The sequence below is a fragment of the Sapajus apella genome, unplaced genomic scaffold (assembly GCF_009761245.1).
Source record: "Sapajus apella isolate SASKATOON/1434 unplaced genomic scaffold, GSC_monkey_1.0 scaffold36, whole genome shotgun sequence".
NCBI classification, from domain to species: domain Eukaryota; kingdom Metazoa; phylum Chordata; class Mammalia; order Primates; family Cebidae; genus Sapajus; species Sapajus apella.
In genome coordinates this window covers 22126137-22147384 of record NW_022436976.1, presented here as the reverse complement: position 1 = coordinate 22147384, position 21248 = coordinate 22126137, and the positions used below count along the sequence as shown (strand labels likewise).

The following is a 21248-nucleotide window of genomic DNA, read 5'->3' as shown; positions in this document are numbered from 1 at the left end:
GTTTCTGTAGACACTGACTAATGAGAGCAGGTACATACCTTTTGTAAGGGGTAAAACTTGAAAAACAACGGTGCTTTATGGCATATTTATGCTTAAACCTGCTTCATTGCTGAGTGTGATCTTGAGCAGGTCAGGTAAGTTTCTTAAACTCTTGACATCCTTGCAGCAGTTACTGTTGTGAGGGAGATGGAAAAAGGTATGGATAGAGTTCTTTCCATTAGAAATGTAATATTCTTCAGGAGCCCATGAAGAGGATGCTGCCGAAAACTGAGGACGTGGCATAGGTAGGAATTGCTACAGAAAGGCAGTAGAGAGAGAAAAAAAAAAAACCTGTTGATTGAAATAGTTGGCTGGAGGAATAAAAAATGCCTGGAACTTAAAGTTGCCTTCAAATACCAGTTCTGTCACTCAGTAGCTGTACAAATTAGCCTCTTTGATCATCAAGTTTTCATCATAAAGTGGGGTTATTAATACCTGCACCATAGTCTTATTGTGAGGATAAAATTTACATAATGTATGTAAATCTCCTAACATAGTAGTTGGCAATAAAAGATATCTCTTAGAATTAGGAAATGGGGAAACTCAGGTACACCTTGAGACCTAAGTAGGATTTGGATACATGAAATGGTCCAGTTCTGAAAGATTTTTACAAATATTACCACGGAATACTTTGCAGGCATCAAGAAGCATGGTTGAAACTCAAAACTCCTCTTTCCTTTAATAAAACAAAGGTGGTGAACTTGTTGAGCCAAAAGTTCCAACTTGTTCAGTAAAACGTCATTGATAAGGTGTCAAAATATCAGATATCATTTTGGTTGAAGTGCAAGTTGGCGAGGACCAAGGGTGGAATTGCTAAGCGGGGTGACACGTTGGAAGCCATTGTAATGTTTCAGTGATCTCTATAAGGCACGTCATGAGGCTGGTGGCACTCCCTGCCCTGCTTGCAACCCCTGCAATCTGGCAGCATTTTCTAATACACTTGTTTGGCTGTTTCATGAAATCTATCCCCCTGTACTGCTGCAGGCCACAAAGAACAGTGTTCAGTAACATGGACTTTGGAAAGTGAGGTTGTGATTGTACTGTAGAAGGCTTTCATTGTTTGTTTTGTTTTGCTTTTAGTTTACGAAGGACTCTTGGGAGATTAGGAAAAGGCAAATGCCCCAGTAGAACTGAAATTCTAGTCTAGCACCTGAAAAAAGTAAATTTTGCCTTCTCTTTTTTCTCTGCTACCTTGCAGTCATTTCTGCTCTGTGCAGATTCAGGTTTGATGTAAATTTTGAGTTTAGCTGGAATTAGTTCTTTTATGGCCTTGGGGAACATGTGGATACAAGAATGAGCATACCAAGGCTTGACAGTAAAATTCAAAGGTCAGGTAAGGTTCTGCATGCATCCCCCTGCCTGGAGTGGTTGTGTAGTGATAGTGTTAGGACTTTAAAAGTCCTTTTCTCATATCATCCTTATAACGAGCCTTAGAGATAAGTATTGTTTTTATTGCTGTTGTGCAGATGGGGAAACAGATGAGGAATGGAGAAGTTCAGTAACCTGTGTGAGGTAGTAGAGCTAGGAAGTGGCAGAGTTGGGACTTGAATTCAAATCTCTGACACCTAAGCCCTTCTGGCAATTGTAGTGGGTTACTTATCTCTGTTACAGGCTTCTATTTAACAAGCTGTGCTTGCTAGTGCTCCACAAGGAGCTCCTGGGAGCAAGGAGAAGGGAAGGACTTTATGTTCACTTTCCATACCAACAGTCTATTTATTCTCAAGATTATGCTGTGGGGAGGAAGCACTAGAACTACTGGTGAATTAAGTATTCACATTGTACCTCAATTAATGCAAGGTGCTCTGCATAATTCTCAGATTTAGCCATGCTATCATTATCTTTAGTTTATTGATGAGCTTCAGAAAGTCAAGTTCCTTGCCTCCCAGGTTCACCCAGGGAGGAAGTACTGGTGGTGAGATTTGAACACAGAATGAGTCCACCCTCTTGCCTCCCTCTTCGGTTTTCAGCAACTTCTCCCTGACAGTCCTATGATGGCATTAATTTCAAAGACCCTTGCAATTGTTGATGGTTGATAGGATTTGGTATCCACTGGAAACTGCCAAAACTTTTCATTGCTGCATTTGGAAGAAAATCATAGTGAGTTGACATGTTAGTGATTCAGGACTTCTGGGAAACTGAGAGCACCCCTGTGTACTTATTTTGAGTCAATACTTTATGAATGACTTTGGCCCAAAAGGAGAAAAATTTGTCTTCTGAAATGGAGTGCAGGTCTCTTAGTGGCTTACCTCAGCAGGGAACCAGTTATTACATAAGCAGAATACCAGGTCCGTGGGTTTCCCTAGCCTGAAAAAGAAGCAGCGACTGCAGTTATGAGGAAAACAGAAAGACCCATTTCTCTGTGGCGTGACACTGAACAGGCAGCTTCAGCCGTGAGGATATTTTGGCCGGAGGAAAATGTAGCTTAAGAAAAGTCCCAGCTGGTTCAAGTAACTTAAGCCCAGCTATTCATGAAATATTATCTGACAATTCCCCCCTCTCCTCAAGTGGCTGGGGACTGAGTCAGAATTGCCTCAGAAACCTGTGTTCACATACAGGATTTTGGTATTCTAGGTTTACTCTACTCTGCACCCTGGACAGCTTCATGAAAAGCTGTATTTGGTGCAGACATTTTCTTGTGATGATAAAAGCATTTAGTAAATATACTGGGAAGCTCGCCATTATGAATTCTTTTGTTAGGAAATGAACCAACATTAACTTCAAACGCAGGACTGTCCCATGTGCCCAGCATTGTGCTTGCTGATGTGGGAGTTCAGAGATTATGAGACATGTGAAACACTAGAATGGAATCTCCGTGAAGGCAGTGATTTGTCTATTTTGTTTGCTGATGAAGCCATCGTATATGTAACAGTGTCTGGCACATAGATGTGAAATAGACATTTGTTGAACAAGTATAAGAGCTTGCATTAATTAATCAACTAATTATTAATGAATGAATGATTTTATTCCTTTATTCTAGTTGGTGAGCATCCTGAAGTCCTCCATTTTATTAGGATATCTTTAATTCTTTTTATTATTTAAAAAACTAAACATATGATGTGTTTATTATAGAAAATAAAAGAGCAAAGATATAAAAAGAAATAATTGAGACAATTATTTTTATTTAAGCTTATATCATTAGAAAATTTTTAAATGTAAATATCGATTTTAAAAAATGAGTTTAATTCTCTTGCAAGTTGATTTTATACCTTGCTTCCCTTCCACTTATCAGTGTTATTGTGAACAGCTTTCCATATCAAAATACAGTGTTCTCAAATCATCAATTTTTAATCATCACACAATTTACCATTGTGTGTGATTGCATCATAGTTTTCTTAATCCCCATTTTTGAATTGTTGGGCATTAGATTTTTTTTCCTCCTTTTCTCTCTTTTTCTTTAGTATAAACAATGCTGTGATTATCTGTTAATTTTTGTGCATATCCGTGATTATTTTCTTGGCAATAATCCTTAGAAGTGGAATTACTGAGTCAAAGGTAGAGTCTTTTGATCTACACAATCATTGTGCCTACCATAAAGGTTACAGAAATGTATCCCTCTATCTGTGTTCTATGGAAATAAAGTGTTTTTTTTTTTAGGTATACTGACACCATGTATTGTCATTTTAAAAAATACTCAGTTTTCTGGGTTAAAAAAGGGAATATTATTGCTATTTAAATTAATATACTTTTGATTACCAGTGATGTTAAAAATCTTTTTTTATCATTTGTATTTCTTCTTTTGTGAGTTACTGGTTTATATCCATTTTCTTACTCAGAGACTTTTTAAGGACAGATTTTCTTTCCTTGGCCCCTCCCAACCCATGGTGGGACTTGCCATAGCATTTAGTCCACAGTTAGCTCTCAGTAAATGTTGAATCCTCCCATCTACCCACTCACCCATCCATCCATTGATCAATATGTCGATTTGTTCAATGAGTACTGAGGACCTAATAGATACAAGATTTATAATTTAAGATAGTGCTTTGAAAGTTTTTTTGATATTGCTGCTGTCTACTACAAATATTTTTCTTTTCTTTCTTTCTTTTCCTTTTTTTTTTTTTTTAAGAAATAGGCTCTCACTCTGTCACAGACTGGATTGCAGTGGTGTTATCATAGCTCACTGTAACCTCAGACTTCTGGGCCCAAGTGATCTTCCTGCCTCACCTTCCTGAGTAGCTGGGACTAAAAGTGCATACCACCACACCCAGCTAGTTTTATTTTTTGTGGAGATGAGAGTTCTTGGTATGTTTCGCAGGCTGGTCCTGAACTCCTGGCTTCAGGCAAGCCTCTCACCTCAGCCTCCCAAAATGTTGGAATTATAGGCATGAGCCCCACATCCAGTCCAAATCTTACCTTTTAAGAAAATACATATTAATATTAATTAATACAATGAGCAACTAATCCAAGAAGTTTTTTTCTCCTAATGAGTGTTTTTTTTTTGGATAATGGAACTGATCTTGCCTTTTCTGTGCACCCATCAGGGTTGGGTGGACAGAAATCAACAAAATTTTCTGTAAAGGTCCAGATAGTAACGAATTCAGGCTTTGCAGGCCATTGTAGACTCTGTTGCAACTGTTTCACTCAAATCTAACAGCAGGAAAGCAGCCATAGATAATTTGTAAACAAATGAGCATGGCTGTGCTCCAATAAAAACTTATATATAGAAGTAAAATTTGAATTTTTTACAGCTTTCATGTGTCACAAAATATTATTTGTCTTTTGATTTTTTTCCCCCCAGTCGTTTAAAAATTTAAAAACCATTCTTAAGTTTGTAGGCCATATGAAAATAGACAGTGAGCTGGTTGGCCTGGGGTTTGCCCTTTGCTGATCCCTGGGGTGAGGTCTCAGAGGCATGCTTTGAGGCTGTGAGAAGCGAATCTGGTTTTGCAAATTTGCTACAAACAACCCCGGAATGGATGATTCATAAATGAATGATAGAAATGAGCTTAGCTGAGGCTTGGACATGTATCCTACCTCTTAATGACTGGCAATGCATAATTATTAGTGTTTTAACAATATTTTAAACTTCTAAAAATATTTTTGTTACATATTTACTCATAAAAATTTTACAGTTATAAGCAAAGAAAAAAATGCTTTCCTATCCTTTGTCAATATTTTCATGTGCTTTTTTTCAGTCTTCATATATGTGTAGGGCTCACATATATATAAGGTCCTTCTTTTTAAACTATGTTGAATTCTGCTTTATTTCTCTTAATAGTATGTGGTAAATATTTCTCAGTGTTGTCGAATATTTGAATATAAACTCAAACCACAATAACATACCACTACCTACCCACAGAATGGCTATAATTAAGAAAACAACTAACACAACCAAACATTGGTAAGGATGTAGAGAAACTGAAATCCTCATCCATTTCTGGTAAGAATCTGAGATGGTGCAGCCACGTTGGACAACAATTTGGCAGTTTCTTTAAAAATTAAACTTAGCATGTGACCCAGGAGCTCCAGTCCTAGGTATTTATCCAAAAGAAATGAAAACACATGCCCACACAAAGATATGTCTGCAGATATTCAAAGCAGCAATGTTTATAATAGCTAAAAAATAGAAACAAACCAATAGCTAAAAAATAGAAACAAACCAATAGCTAAAAAATAGAAACAAACCAAAGATTCATCAACTGGTGAATGGATAAATGAAATGTGGAATAGAATACTATTTAGTAATTAAAAGGAGCAAAATACAGATAGGCTACAACATGGATAAACCTCAAAAACGTTATGCTAAGTGAAAGAAGTCAAGCACAAAAGACCACATATTATGTGATTGTATGTACATTACATTTCTGGAAAAGGCAAAAAATTAGAGACAGAAAGCAGATCAGTGTTTGCCTCAGGCAAGGTGGGAATGGTTAACAGTCACTTCCTGGAGCAGCAGAACTTTTGGGGATGATGGAAATGTTCTAAAAGTCAAATGTGGTGATTGCATGACTGTATATATTTACTAAAATTATTGAACTCTACACTAAATGGGTGAATGTTATGTGAATTATACCTCAATATAACTGGTAAAAATATTACTTGAAAGCCAAATTTTTAATAGTGTCATATTATTCCATCATGTGAATGTTTTCTTTATCCTGTGTGACTTGGGAGAAATATTCAGTGTTTATTTCCTTTTAAGCCAAAATCCATATTCAGTAGGTTCGATTTGAGCCATTGTACTTAAACAAGAATGATACCGTGAAATGAATCCTAATCCAGTTTTCAAGAAACCTAGTGTGGTCTCAATCCTGCCTTCAGCTGGATGGACCTCAGTTTCCTCATCTGTAAGACCTAGAAAAGAAGTAAATCCAAGGAAATACTGGGCTCCAGGGAATAGAGGATTAGAAATAGAAAACAGTAGTGGCAGTAATGAATAAGACTGATTTCCCTAAAAGTAGGAGGCCAGGCACTGATTATTTTTATTTATTTATTTATTTATTTAAGCTTTTAAGTTCAGGGGTACATGTGAAATTTTGTTACATGGGTAAACGTGTGTTATGGGGGTTTGTTGTACAGATTATTTCAACATCTGGGTATTAAGCCTCGTACTCACTGGTTATTTTTCCTGATCCTCTCCTTTCTCCCACCCTTCATCTTCCTATATGCCCCAGTGTGTTTTTCCCCTCTATGTGTTTATGTGTTCCCATCATTTAGTTCCCACTTACAAGTGAGGACATGCAATATTTGGTTTTCTATTCCTGTGTTAGTTGGCTAAGGCCTCCAGCTCCATCCATGTCCTTGCAAAGGACATGATCTCATTCTTTTTTATGGCTACATAATATTCCATGGTTCTATATATATCATATTATCTTTACCCAGTCTATCATTGATGGGTATTTCGGTTAATTCCATGTCTTTGCTATTGCGAATAGTGCTGCAGTGAATATACGCTTGCATGTATCTTTATAATAGAATGATTTCTATTTGTTTAGGTACATACCCAGTAATGGGATTGCTGGGTGGGTGGTATTTCCATTTTTAGGTCTTTGAGGAGTCACCACACTGCCTTCCACAATGGTTGAACTAATTTACACTCCCATCACTGTACATAAGCATTCCTTTTTCTCCACAATCTCACCAGCTTCTGTTATTTTTTGACTTTTTACTAATAGCCATTCTTACTGGTATAAGATGGCATCTCACTATGGTTTTGACTTGCATTTTTCTAGTGATCAGTGATATTGAACTTTTTTTCATGTGTTTATTGGCCACATGATAGACTGGATAAAGAAAATGTAGTACATATGTACCATATCCTTTTTTTCATGTGACTGCTGGCTGCATGTGCCTCTGTTGAGAAGTGTCTGTTCATGTTGTTTGCCCTCTTTTTAATGTTTTTTTTTCTTGTAAATTTAAGTTCCTTATAGATGCTGTATATTAGACCTTTGCTGAATGCATAGTTTGTGAAAATTTTCTCCCATTCTGTAGGCAGTCTTTTTATTCTGATGGTAGTTTCTTTTGCTGTGCAGAAGCTCTTTAGTTTAATTAGACCCCATTTGTCAATTTTTGCTTTTGTTGCAATTGCTTTTGGTGTCTTTGTGATGAAACCTTTGCCTACAGGCACTGATTATTTACACCCCGTCCCAACCTTACCTCACTCCCTTTCTTTTTCTGGTGGCAAGTTAGTAAAAACTGTGGGTGGGGTTCTGAGTTGATCAATACGAAGAAGAATGTAAGAAATTAGAGGGGACTCAGGGGAGATGGAATGCTGACAAGGGGTTGGATGGAATTTATTCTGTAAACTGGAAGCATTCTGCTTGGCCTCAGCACTTGCCAAGGCATTGATGATGCACAATTTGGATGATTTAATCACCAGGAAACTATCTAGGTTTCTTGTTCTGAAGTACGAGAGGAGAGCCTATTAAAGGAAGACCAACGCTGCATATCATGAAAATAAAACATTTTCATGTTTGGTTTCCGAGGGGAGCTAGTGCCCTGTTCACTACAGGGAAATTTAAACTGGGTAAAACTGACTGGTTTCCAATTCCTTGTGTTCTCCATTTTCAGCCAAGTTCCAGGTTTTCCTAGAGTGCAGCTAGGAGCATCTGCACCCAGAGAACACAAAAGAAAACTGTGGAAACCAAACTCGTAAATGTTTTTTTCATTAGCTTCAGGCTCCCAGCCACCAATAAACTGTAGCCTTTAAAAAATTCTGTATTATTTTGTGAGTTAAGAAAATGTGTATATTCCCCTGATTTATATGCTCAGGACTTTCTTAAAATGTTACACATCAAGCATTTATCTGCTTAGCCACCCCAAAAGGTAACAGCATTCTAGTTTTGTACAAAAGAGAAAAAAAAATCCCACTTAATAAACTTGCTGTAACTTGAACCTGTTGGTGGTCTTGGAGGAAACCCAAATCCAGTTTTGGTTGATACTGTATAATGTGAATGTAATTAGTAGTGGTTTTTCTAAAGTAGAAAGAGATGTAGAGAAATAATGCACAGCAAATTTAGGTCAGAGCTGGGAAGCTTGTAAATCCTTATTTTTGTTTTCATTACTTTAAGTAATAGGGCTTTTGTCTTTATTATGTAATTTCCCTAGCAATAATACATTTTAAAACATTTTTCTGTTAATTTCATACATTTGATCAGAAAGCCACAGTTCATAATAAATCCCTGTGATGTGGCAGCTGGCACTGTTTATGTACAGAACATGACTTCTTGTTCATCCCTGGGAGGCCAATGCAAAAATTACTGATGGGGGCAGCTTTCACTACCTGTTTTTTCATTTAGTAGAAGGTTTGCAAAGCAGTTTTCAGGGGATCGACATCCTCCTGATAGGCTGAGTGAACTGACTTTTACATGCATGGTGTATTTCAGAGTATGTGACTTGATTTCAGCATATTTAAACCTAAGTGACTAGATTGTAAGGTCTGTAAGGACAGATAATTTGTCTTTCTCGTTTATTACTCTATTCCCCTGGCACATAGTAGGTGCTCAGGAAATACTAGCTACTATTCTCCTCTTTAAGATTTGAGATGCAGCTTCTTTTATCCAGCTGCACTGTCTTTGCTGCTCCCCCTTGAACTTGCCAGGCTACTTCTGCTTCAGCACCTTGGGGACCGCAGACCAGCAGGGATCACTCCCTCACCTCTTCCGGGTCTTTGTTCAGATTATACCGTCTCAGTGAGGCCTTACCTATCTCCTTCCTTTATGTTTTTTTCCATCGTATCATTGCCTTCTGATAAACTGATATATTGATATGCTGATGTATTGATTTATTTATTTGGGAACATGAGCACCACCAGGACAAGGGTTTCTGTCTGATTTGGCTACTGCTGTATACCCAGTGCCTAGAACATAGCTGCTATAATTTACGTGGGTGAATTGAGTAGATGGATGTTCTGCCACATACTGGCTGTGTGGTAATAGCTAATGCATCTGCTCTCTTGGATCTTTTGTTTGATTCCCCATTTGTTTCATATGGCATATATGGGTCAGATGAGATGTTGCACATGAAAGCTCTTTTATGCTATGTGTTATGCAAATGTATTCATTCATTTATTCATTTAATCAACCAGATGTAGTTCCTGCCTTCACAGAGCTTAATAATTGGACAAATAAGTAATTTCAGCAAAGTGGGATAGTGGGTGATAGGGATAGTATGATAGGGAATGTGCAGTGCACTATGGAAGCAGCCACAAGGGATTCCTAATTCAGATGTGGGGACAAGACCCTGGAAGGCTTCCAGGAGGAAGAGGCATAGAAGCTGAGATCTGGAGATGGAATGGGCATTCAACAGGAGAAGGGAGGGTGATGTAATTGGTGGTATGGAGAGTATTGCAGGCAGGAGGAATAATACGCAGAGTCTGGAAGTGCAGAACCATACAGTACTGGTGGAACTGAAAGTAATTCCATCTTTCTGGAACATCCAGTGTGGGGGCAGATAAGTGGATAGGGATGTGGTTTGTGATATAGTCTGGGGACAGATCAGGGAGTGCTTTGCAGGCCATGCCAGGGAGCTTGGACTTGATCCTAAGGACAGTATAGAGCCATGGAAGTCTTCTAAGAAAGAAGTGCTTGGTGTGACTTTCATTTTCAACAGTCGTTTTATGGAGTAAGACAGCATATTTCCTCGCCAAGGAACTTGAACACAGGCTCCCAGGAAGGGAGGTTGTGAAAACAGTGAAAGTGCGTTCCAGAAAGTAAATCCTTAAGCTCCATGAAATCAGCTGAAATTCTGTTGAATCTGACTGGTGTGTATCACAGCAATGAGGCCCAAAAATAATCTTCATAAAAAGCTTAATTATCTTTGGGGCTATACCTCATACTTGAGAGAAGAGACATGGTAATACTACAGACATAGATATTTGCATTCACTTTTACACCCCTGTGGGGCAGACAACTAAAGCAGGAGCGGAAGAGTGAGAGAGAGCTTTTATGTGTTTTTTTTTTTTTTTTTTTGAGACCGAGTCTTGCTCTGTCACCAGTCTGGAGTGCAGTGGCACAATCTCAGCTCACTGCAACCTCCACCTTCCGGGTTCCAGCGATTAGCCTGCCTCAGCCTCCCAAGTAGCTGAGACTACGGGCGTGCACCACCACACCCAGGTAATTTTTGTATTTTTAGAAGAGATGGGGTTTCACCATGTTGGACAGGATGGTCTCAATCTTCTGACCTCATGATCTGCCTGCCTCAGCCTCCCAAAGTGCTGGGATTACAGGCGTGAGTCACTGTGCCTGGCCTGAATCTGCTTTTAAGGCCCAGAAAGTGTTAGAGTATCTCCTACCCAGAACTGGTTGCCAAAGTAAAAGAAAGTGGCAACAATAGGGCATAACGTGGTGGAAAAGAGGCTGGGCAGACCTTGGCCGTATCATTGCTCTGCACCTTGCTTATCACCAGTGTATTAGTTTGTTTTTATACTGCTATAAAGACCACCTGAGACTGGATAATTTATAAATAAAAGAGGTTTAATTTACTCAGAGTTCTGCATGGCTGGGGAGGCCTCAGGAAACTTACAATCATGGCAGAAGGTGAAGTTGAAGCAAGGCACGTTTTACATGGCAGAGCAGGAGAGAGAGAGAGAGTGCTAAGAGAAAAGTGCCACTTTTAAACCATCAGATCTTGTTGGTTTAAAACAACCACTATCATGAGAATAGCATGGGGGAAACTGCCCTCATGATCCAATCACCTCCGACCAGGTCCCTCCCTCAACAGATGGGGATTACAATTTGAGATGAGATTTGGGTGGGGACACAGAGCCAAACCATATCATTTCACCCCGGGCCCCTCCCAAACCTCATGTCTTCTTCACATTTAAAAACCAGTCATGTCTTCCCAACATTTCTCCAAAGTCTTAACTCATTCCAGCATTAAGCCAAAAAAGTCCAAGTCCAAAGTCTCATCTGAGACAAGGCAAGTCCCTTCTGCATATGCACTTGTAAAATCAAAAGCAAGTTAATTACTTCCAAGATACAATGGTAGACAGGAATTTGGTAAATATTCCCGTTCTAAACAGTAGAAATTGGTCAAAACAAAGTGGCAGCAGGCTCCATGCAAGTCCAAAAACCAGAAGGGCAGCCATTAAAACTTAAAGATCCAAAATAATCTCCTTTGACTCCATGTCTCACATCCAGGGCATGCTGATGCAAGAGGCGGGCTTGCAAGGCCTTGGGAAGCTCTGTCCCTGTGGCTTTGCAGAATATAGCCCCCTCACAGCTGCTTTCACCTTTTCCAGGTGCACAGTGCAAGCTGCCAGTAGATCCACCATTCTGGGATCTGGAGGCTGGTGGCCCTCTTCTCATAGCTCTACTAGGCAGTTCTCTAGTGGGGACTCTGTGTTTGGGCTACAACTCCATATTTCCACTCTGCCTGCCTTAGTAGAGGTTCCCCATGAGGACTCTACTCCTGCAGCAGACTTCTGCCTGGACATCTAGACATTTTTATACATCCTCTGAAATCTAGGCAAAGGCTTCCAAAGCTTAACTCTTGTCTTCTCTGCGCTCAGAGGCCCAATGTCAGATGGAAGCCACTGAGGCTTGGGGCTTGCACCCTCTGAAACAACACCTGAGCTGTACCTTGGCTCCTTTTAGCCGTGGCTAAAACTGGAGTGGCTGAGACTCAGGGTGGCATGTCCTGAGGCTGCAAAGAGCAGGGAGTGCAGAGAGAGGCCCCTGATCCAGGAAACTAGTTTTCCCTTCTTGGTCTCTGGGCCTGTGATAGGAGGGACTGCTATGAAGATCTCTGTATTGCCCTGGAGACATTTTCCCCATTGTCTTGGCTATTAACATTCAGCTTCTCTTTACTTATGCAAATTTCTGCAGCTGATAGCTTGAATTTCTCTCCAGAAAATGGGTTTTTGTTTTCTACAACATGATCAGGCTACAAATGTTCTAAACTTTTATGTTCTGCTTCCCTTTTAAACATAAATTCCAACTTCAGCCATCTCTTTGTGAATGCCTATGACTGTATGCCTTCAGAAAAAGCCAGGTCACATCTTGAATGCTTTACTGCTTAGAAATTTCTTCTGCCAGATACCCGAATCACCCCTCTCAAGGTTAAAGTTCCATAGATCTCTGGAGCAGGGTAAAATGCCACCAGTCTCTTTGCTAAAGCATAGCAAGAGTGACCTTTTACTCCAGTTCACAATAAGTTCTTCATTTCCATTTGAGACCACCTCAGACTGAACTTTATTGTCCATATCACAATGAGCATTTTGGTCAAAACCATTCAACAAGTCTCTAGGAAGTTCCAAACTTTCCCACATCTTCCAGTCTTCTTCTGAGCTCTTCAAACTATTCCATTCTCTGCCCATTACCCAGTTCCTAAATCACTTCCATCATTTACAGGTATCTCTATAGCAATACCCCACTTCTCTCAGGACCACTTTTCTGTATTAGTGTGTTTTCACACTGTTATAAAGAACTACCTGAGACTGGGTAATGTATAAACAAAAGAGGCTTAATTGACTCACTATTCCGCATGGCTGGGAGGCCTCAGGAAACTTACAATTATGGTGGAAGGTGAGGGAGAAGCAATTCCCTCCCTCAACACATGGGGATTACAATTTGAGATGAGATTTGGGTGGAGACACAGAGCCAAACCATATCAACCAGTGATGTGGCTTTGGGCATCATTTAACCTCTCTAAGCCCCTGTTTCCCTTTCTAGAACATGAAATTAGTACTAGCTGTTTTTTAGTGTTTTCAGATTCAATGAGATAAAGCACAGTCAGTGCTGCTATAACAGTTGTTTTGAAAACACACAAATTTATTCAAAGCTGATTGATGTATTCAGGAAAATTTGAGGATAACACAAATTTTGTGTTTACTTTCATAGTTATATCCATGAAAAGCACTAAGTTGACTCAGAAGATAGTACTCAGCTAAAGTGAGCTGCGTGGCAATAGACAAACACACACACAGGAAACATCTACGAGCTCCCTCAGTTCACCAGGTGTATTGAGTTACACTCATCCACATCTGCTGTTATAACTTTTGTCCGTTTTCTGATAACCAGCCTTCCTTTCACCACTTCACAATAACCGATAAGCTGTAACCCCTACAATGCCCATTTCCACAAGAAAATTTCAGGGATTTTTTAAGGTAATATGTAAAATTTATTGATGTAGTTATATATTTCTTAACCATTTAACATGCACAAGACTATGCTACCATTTAAATTAGATTCCTATCTTAAGTTTTGTGTCACTGATGTTTTTGAGTAGTATGCCCCAATCCTGTTTTCCCATAAACTCTGCTGTTTTTACTGTGCAATTTTGCATAGTATGGTGATTTTCCAAAACTCATATGTTGTGTTATAGCAGAACTGACTCTGTCTAACACAAGTCCTGGCAGACAGCAGACAGGTAACAGGTAGCTGTTTTATTATTAATATTAATCCACCTAAGTACCTTTATGGGTTGGGATAAGGATCACTAGTTACAATGTTTAGTCGCTTTGATTGTGAGTGTTAAGTGAAATGGACTGCCTGAGTGGAAGGGTTTTGGTGCTTTTATCTTTTCTGAGATGTGCTGGTCAGACCACTCTTGGGGTATTAACAGTGACAAACCAGGTATGTCCAGAAAAGAGCAAGCCAGAAAAAGAGAAGGCATGACAATGATCTGTAAATAGTTAGAGGGCCATCTTGGAGAAAGATTGCTTTGTTTTATGGGGCTTCAGAGTGACAAGGGGAAGCTCCCAGGCACCAGGGTTTTGGCTAGCTCATGGAAGAACCTCAGAATGGTTCCTAGGGGGTGATATGTTCTCCCAGCTCTGACTGGCTGCTCTGGGAGGGGAGAGGGCAGAGAGAAGTCGAGCACGGGTTTGGAGCATCCACTTATAACGTTCCTTTTCTTTTCTTTATTTTTTTTTCCTTTAATGTAGTGTGTAAGGACAGATTCTGCAGGGCTGACCAGAGTAAATTTCAGACAGAAACAACCAATACTTTTCCAGCAATATTTGTACTTCTTCTTGCGTTTTTTTTTTTTTTTTTTTTTTTTTGAGTGATCTAAGAGAATAGTTAGCACATGTGCATATTTACGTGCTTTTTTTTTTTTTTTTAGTTATGCCCTTGAACATTGAAAGTATAAAGACTATGCCTTACTGATATTTATGACTTCTGGCATGCTTAGGAATAGTGAAATTACATCAATGCTTTCCATCCCAAGGGCTTTTTTTTTTTTTTTTTTAAATTTTTTTTTTTTTTTTGTTTTTTTTTTTCCAACTTGGGGAGAAAGCTCAGTTAGTTACTGACCTGGCATTACTTTCTCTCTAACATCCTGGGCAGCTTTTGTCCTCTCCATCTAAGTAGGCTCTTAAGCTGCAGTAGTAAGAAAGATGTTATCCTGGACTTAGACCCTCTCGGTGGAGCTGAGGTGGAGTGGCGTCAGGAAGCACGGGGCATTTGAGCTGAAGGTTGGCAGGGTCTGCTTCAGATATTTAAAGTGGGTTACTCTGAGCCTGCAAACTAGAGGGTTTAGTGTAGTGTCTCTAGAAGAGTTACTTTTGTACCCCTAGGTGAATTAAAGAGTGATTATGCTGAGTGTTTTATCTTGCCTGTATATGGATATATAAGATCCCAGGTTTCTATTTTATATTACTATTAAGAACAGAAGACGTTTCAAACATATTTGATTTTATTAAATTAGTATTCCCTGTAATCATAGGAGGGGTACTGCTGTTTACATGCTAAATCTTAACAAAACTATAAAATAGCATTTTTTAAAAGTGGCAGCTCTCCTGCTCTGATGCTTTGAAAATGAATGTTATCTCTTTTTGTTTCTATGAAGAACACAAGGGACTTAGGCTTACTCTTAAAATTGATTTTTCCAAAACCAACTGTCATTAAATTTCTTACTCTGAGACAAAGTATTCGGGCCTCTTCCTCTTCCAGCACTCAATCTGGAAAATGTGGATAGTCTTTCCATATGGGAGCCCTTGTGCTATGTGCATTGGTTCCAAGATGGCAAGTGGACTGCTTTTTCGAGATCTAGGCCTGAGGCATTCCCATGGGCTCACCTGGACTTGTATATAATGATTGGAAGGAATTGGCCTGCACTGCCATTACCACCAGCCACTACCTGGTCAATTCTGCTTGGGAAACAGCTGTAATCAGCATTCTTCTAGACCTGCTGTTTACGGCTGCAGGTGGCAGGCCCATTGATCAATAATTGGCTGGGGTGGTTGGCCTCACTGGTCAGTCTCCCTCCTTAAGCCTGGTCCATCTGTTGTTACCTCCTCCGTCCTCTCCTAAAGTCACACAACTTCAAATAAGGTGGTCCCATCTACGTGGGACCACCTTATTTGTTTTCCCTTCTTTCTAACCTCCCATAATGGAAAGAACACAGGTCCCAGAAGCCTGGTTTTAAATCCCAGTTCTGTTATTTATCAGCTTTGTAATTTTGGGCAAGTGACTTAATCTCTCTCAGCCCCTGCTTACTCATTTTAAAACAGTGTCACTCATCTCTGTCAGAGCTATTGAGAAAACATCATGCAAACCATCTTGTACAGTGGCCGGCACGTGGAAAGCCTTCCAGAACTGCAGTCCACACACATCCTACCAGTTACTTTTTGAGTAGGTCAATTGCCAGCATGTCTCCAGAGCAAAAAGCTTAGTAGATCCTGCTTTCTTCTTTGTTCCAGGCTCTGCCCAGGCCCAGGGGCTACAGAGGTGAGTAAGAGGAAGTTCCTACATATAAAGGCACTCCCAGTTTTGCTCAAATTCATTTTTCAAACATATTTTGATACCTACTGTGTGCAAAATTTGTGTGTCTTTCGGGAGGATACTGAGATGACTTAGTCGCTCATTTGTTCATAGGTCATCTGTTGTGTACCAGATATTGTTAGAAGCACTATGGGTAGAAACAACAGGCAAGACATTATCATTCCTTTTGAGAAGCTCATAGTGCAGTAAAATACACTTAATTATGGGGAAAATAGATGGAAAGAGAATATGATCTCATTGTTAAAAGGCACTTGTGTTGGACAATATAGGCTGCATACAGTAATGTGGATATCATTTTTACAAGTATTCAGATCTTGATAGAGCTTCATTGAGACAACCCTCTGATTTTAGAGCAGAGGAAATGGAGCTTGGGAGTGGTTAATACATCACACATTTAGGTAAAAATAAAGCTGAAATTAGCCCCACAGCAACTTTAATTTGTGTAGTGACTAAAGTGAAAACACTCTTTCTTCTTGATTCTGTTGTCATCAGTAGCAGCAGAGATTTTATAATTTGAAAACATTGTTCCTTAGGTAACTCCAAGAGGTAGAATTTCAGATCTCCTGCTTGCTTTTTGTAAACTATTGCATTCCATCCTCCCAGCGGCCCCACTGGGATCAGGACCATATTGAACTTAAAGAACTTGCTCAAGGTCACACAACTTTACGTGCAAAGACAGGATTTGAATCCAGGTCTGCCTGATTCTGGAGTCCAAGCCCTAAGCCTCAACACCATAGTCCATTCATGATTCACCCTCATTGTAGGATCTGAAGGCTTTTGATACTTTGTAGAAAAAAGCACATCTTAAATCATTTTTAGGACCTGCTTATCTGAACCAGTGGGAAAACTAAATTTATGAATCATAAATAGAGTCTGTAGGTGTTGGAATGCCAATTGAGTTAGGATGTATTAATAAGTAAGAACAAAAAGTTAAAGTTATGATCAAACGTTGTGTTTTCTTATACCTAGTTTCTTAACGTTTCATAATTAGTGGGGGAATTGTGAGTGGATGAGTATAAAAAGGCCTCTATAGACAGCCCAAGAGACGATACTAAAGTCCAGAGGTTATAAACAGAAGGAGGAACAGACACTGTAGATTTTTCTCTACCCCATGACGTCTTCTTGCAGAAATTCTGCACTTGGCACTAATCAGACCTAAAGTTAATTTCTTAAAATCACTGATGCCTTATTTAAAGAATTTAACATTCTGCATGTAGCTGCTCCACTGCCAAACAAAAACACCCCGGTTCTTTTGTGACCACTAACGCAATTGACTTTCCATCTTTTTAAAAATGCCCCCTCCTATCCCTCCATCTTTGCCTCTCAATCAATTTATGTTTAATTGTAAAAAGCTTGTGGGCCTGTTGAGTTGATATCGCAAAAGGCTGACAACCACATAGAAGTACTTCTTACAGCAATGAAGTGCGTGTGCGTGGTTGAATTTTCTGTTAACCAGCATCAAGACATTGGTGCCCTGTCTTGGATGAATGGCAGAGGAGGCTGAGCTCAACTTGGCCAAAGCAGCATGGGGCTTATAGAATGTTTCTGTTCCCCGTAATGAAAGGTAGTTGAGCATCTGTACTTTCCCCTGAACTCCAGTTTCCATCCTGCTTTGAAAATTCTACTTGCCCTGTCAGTGAGAGCCACATGACAAGTGCTCAGTATGTCAGATTTGTTTTCATTTTATACTACGTATGAATTTGACTTCCACAGTAGGGCTGTGTTAATTTCCCAAAGCTCTTTCAATAATTGTATTCTTTTTAAAAATATGCATACTATTATTCTTTTTAGGAATGTGTTATGGTTGGTGTTTTGAAAGTGGTTAAAGGATTACTGGTTGCATATGGAGTAATGTGTACATGATGCACATTTCCAGATGTAAACAGCCTTCAAAGTTCACTATGTAGTTTGCATAGCTATTCTACTCATTTCATTAGACTGAACTCAGTACTTTCTGGCCAGTAGAGTAGGTTTTTTTTCTTTGGCAAAATTAAGCTTGGATAACCTTTTCTGAAAAGCAGTTTCAGCTTGTCATATTGATATTTATATTGATGATTAATTGTTTGTGGCTGCCAAAAGAAAGTGTGTATCTTTGCTTGAGGCCAGGAGTTCCAGATCAGCCTGGTCAACATAGTGAGACCTTGTTTCTACAAAAATTAGCTGGGCACGGTGGTGTGTGCCTGTAGTCCCAGCTGCTTGGGAGGCTGTGGTGGGAGAATCAACAGAGCCCAGGAGGTAAACGCTGCAGTGAGCTGTGATTGTGCCACTGCACTCTAGCCTGGGTGATAGAAATGAGATTCTGACTCTTAAAAAAAAGTATTTATGTAATTGTGTATGAGCTAAGTTCATTCCTGTCACAGTTGTATGGTAGCTACTACAGTCAGGCACTACATAATCATCTTTCAGTCAACGTTAGACTGCATATAAGATGGTGGTCCAATAGGGTTATAAAGAAGCTAAAAAAAACCCTAGTGAGACTGTAGCTGTTGTAATGTTGTAGCCCAGTGCATTACTGATGTGTTTGTGGTGACGTTGGTATAAACAAACCTGCCCTGCCAGTCCTGTAAAACTATAGCTCCTCCAGTTATATACAGTATACCTAACTGTATACTGAGAATAGTATGCTTGATACTTGATAATAGTAATGAACAACTATGTTACTGGTTTATATATTTACTATACTTTTGATTATTATTTTAGCGTGTACTCCTTTTGCTTCTAAAATAAAACATTACCTGTAAAACAGCCTCAGGCAAGTCCTTCAGGAGGTACTTCAGAAGAAGGCATTGTTAACATAGCAGATGACAGCTCCACGAGTATTATTGCCCCTTGAAGAGCTTCCAGGGGACAAGATGTGGAGGGGGAAGACAGTGATATTGATGATCCTGACCATGTGTAGGGCTAGGCTAATGTGTATGTTTGTGTCTTCATTTTTAATGTCAAAATGTTTAAATAGAAAAAAGCTTACAGAATAAGGATATAAAGAAAACATTTTTGTACAGCTGTACAATGTGTTTCTGTTTTAAGCTAAGTGTTATTACAAAAGGGTCCAAAGTTAAAAATTAAATAAAAAGTTTATAAAGTAAAATAGTTACAGTAAGCTAAGTTTAATTTATTATCGAAGAAAGAAAAATACTTTATAAATTTAGTGTAGCCTAGGTGTATAGTGTTTATAAAGTCTGCAGTAGTGTATAGTAATGTCCTAGGCTCTCACTTCCATTTCCACTGACTCACCCAGAGCGACTTCTAATTCCTGCAATCTCCATTCATGATAAGTGCTCTCTACAGGTGTAACATTTTTAATCTTTTATATTTTCACTGCATCTTTTATATATTTAGGTATGTTTAGCTATACAAATGCCATTGTGTTACAGTCGCCTACAGTATTCAGTATGGTAACATGCTATATAAGTTTGTAGCCTAGGGGCAACAGGCGCTATCATAAAGCCTAGGTGTGTAGTTGGCTATACCTGTGTTTGTTTAAGTATGCTCTGTGATGTTCACATGACAACAAGCGTATCAACTAAGGACGCTTTTCTCTGAACATACCTCTGTTGTTAAGCGACGCATGGCTGTAATTCATGCATTAATTGGTACCCTCCATTTAGGGCTTCAGAAGTTGGATCTGTCCATCTAAGATGCTTTTAAGTAACATTTACCTTGAAGAAATAGATGGTTGATTGGTTTAAAGAAAGAGACAGCTGAGTTGAATGGGGAAGCCAGATTTTGACTATATTTCTAAGAGGAGATATTCTGTAATGTTTTGGTAAAAGAATGTCTGTCTCCATATCATCCATCCGTCTGTCCGTCCATCCATCCGTCCGTCCATCCGTCCATCCATCTATTTATCTAATTTGGCATTTACTTATCCATTAATCTGTCTGTAATGCAAATATTCCAAACATTAAAAAAGTATAAGAAGACTCTGTAGTGCAATGGATAGCACATTGAACTTTTTTGTTGTTTTTATATTAGTTTACTGCAGTTAAAAAATGTACAAACAATATATGTACCAAAGAAAATTCAGAAAACAAAGCAACATTGAAAAAGTGAAAGACTATTAAATCTCTTATAAGCTCCTATTACAAACACAAAAAATTACATTTAATATTTCGGTACATTTCCTTCTAGGCATTTTTGCTGTATGCATACATTTTTATCCATAGATGTAATCATCTTGTCTATGCTGTTTTGTAACAAGCTTTTTTTCACTTAATATATAATATTATTTTTTCCAAGTCTTTATAGATACTGTTTTTCTTTTTTTTCTTGAGATGGGGTCTTGCTATGTTGCCCAGGCTGTACTTGAACTCCTGGGATCAAGTGATCTTCTTGCCTCAACCTCCTGAGAAGTTGGGACTTCAGGTGCATGCCACCTTGCTTGGACAAACATTATCTTTAGTGTTTGTATGATATAACACTGAGTGAGCACAGCCTATGTGATTTATTTAACCATCACTTAGTGGTTGGATATTTAGGGTATTTCATCTTTATTGTCTTTGAAAATTAAATAAAACAAAAAAGTCCAAGGTGGCCCAACACACTGGCTGAATATGTCTTATCAGTCTGTTACATTATTCACATGGAAATGGAAGCATAACTCCCCAAAACTCTGCATCTGAGAGGAGTGCGTATTAAATTAAACTTAAGGAAGTGCTTATGAACAGTAGGAAATGAGAGTTGGTCAATGGAGTCATTTTATTTCATAAAGATGCCTTAGAACTTTAAGCCCAAACCCCTACACTTTGAGTCACTTTGGATTTTGTGCATCCGTCCATGATGCACCGTGATTTTATCTTACACAGTGCTTGGCATGAAGCATTAAATCTTCTTTCCTTCACAGTTTTCAGAATCTGTGAAATAGGACCTGAGCCAGCCTAGAAAAGTCTATCTCCTTGTCTGTTTAGTTTTTTCTTTTCATTTGAGAAGGAGTTTTCATCAGGCTGGAGTGCAATGGCGCAATGTCAGCTCTCTGCAACCTCTGCCTCCCTGATTCGAGCGATTCTTCTGCCTCAGCCTCCCGAATATCTGGGACTACAGGCATGC

General features: G+C 39.1%; 1 protein-coding gene across 1 annotated transcript in view; it reads left to right on the top strand.

Annotated features, from left to right (window-relative positions):
• ROR1 (receptor tyrosine kinase like orphan receptor 1) overlaps window positions 1-21248 on the top strand; it is a 403384-nt gene that overhangs the window by 44273 nt on the left and 337863 nt on the right. The gene's annotated exons all lie outside the window — the stretch shown is intronic.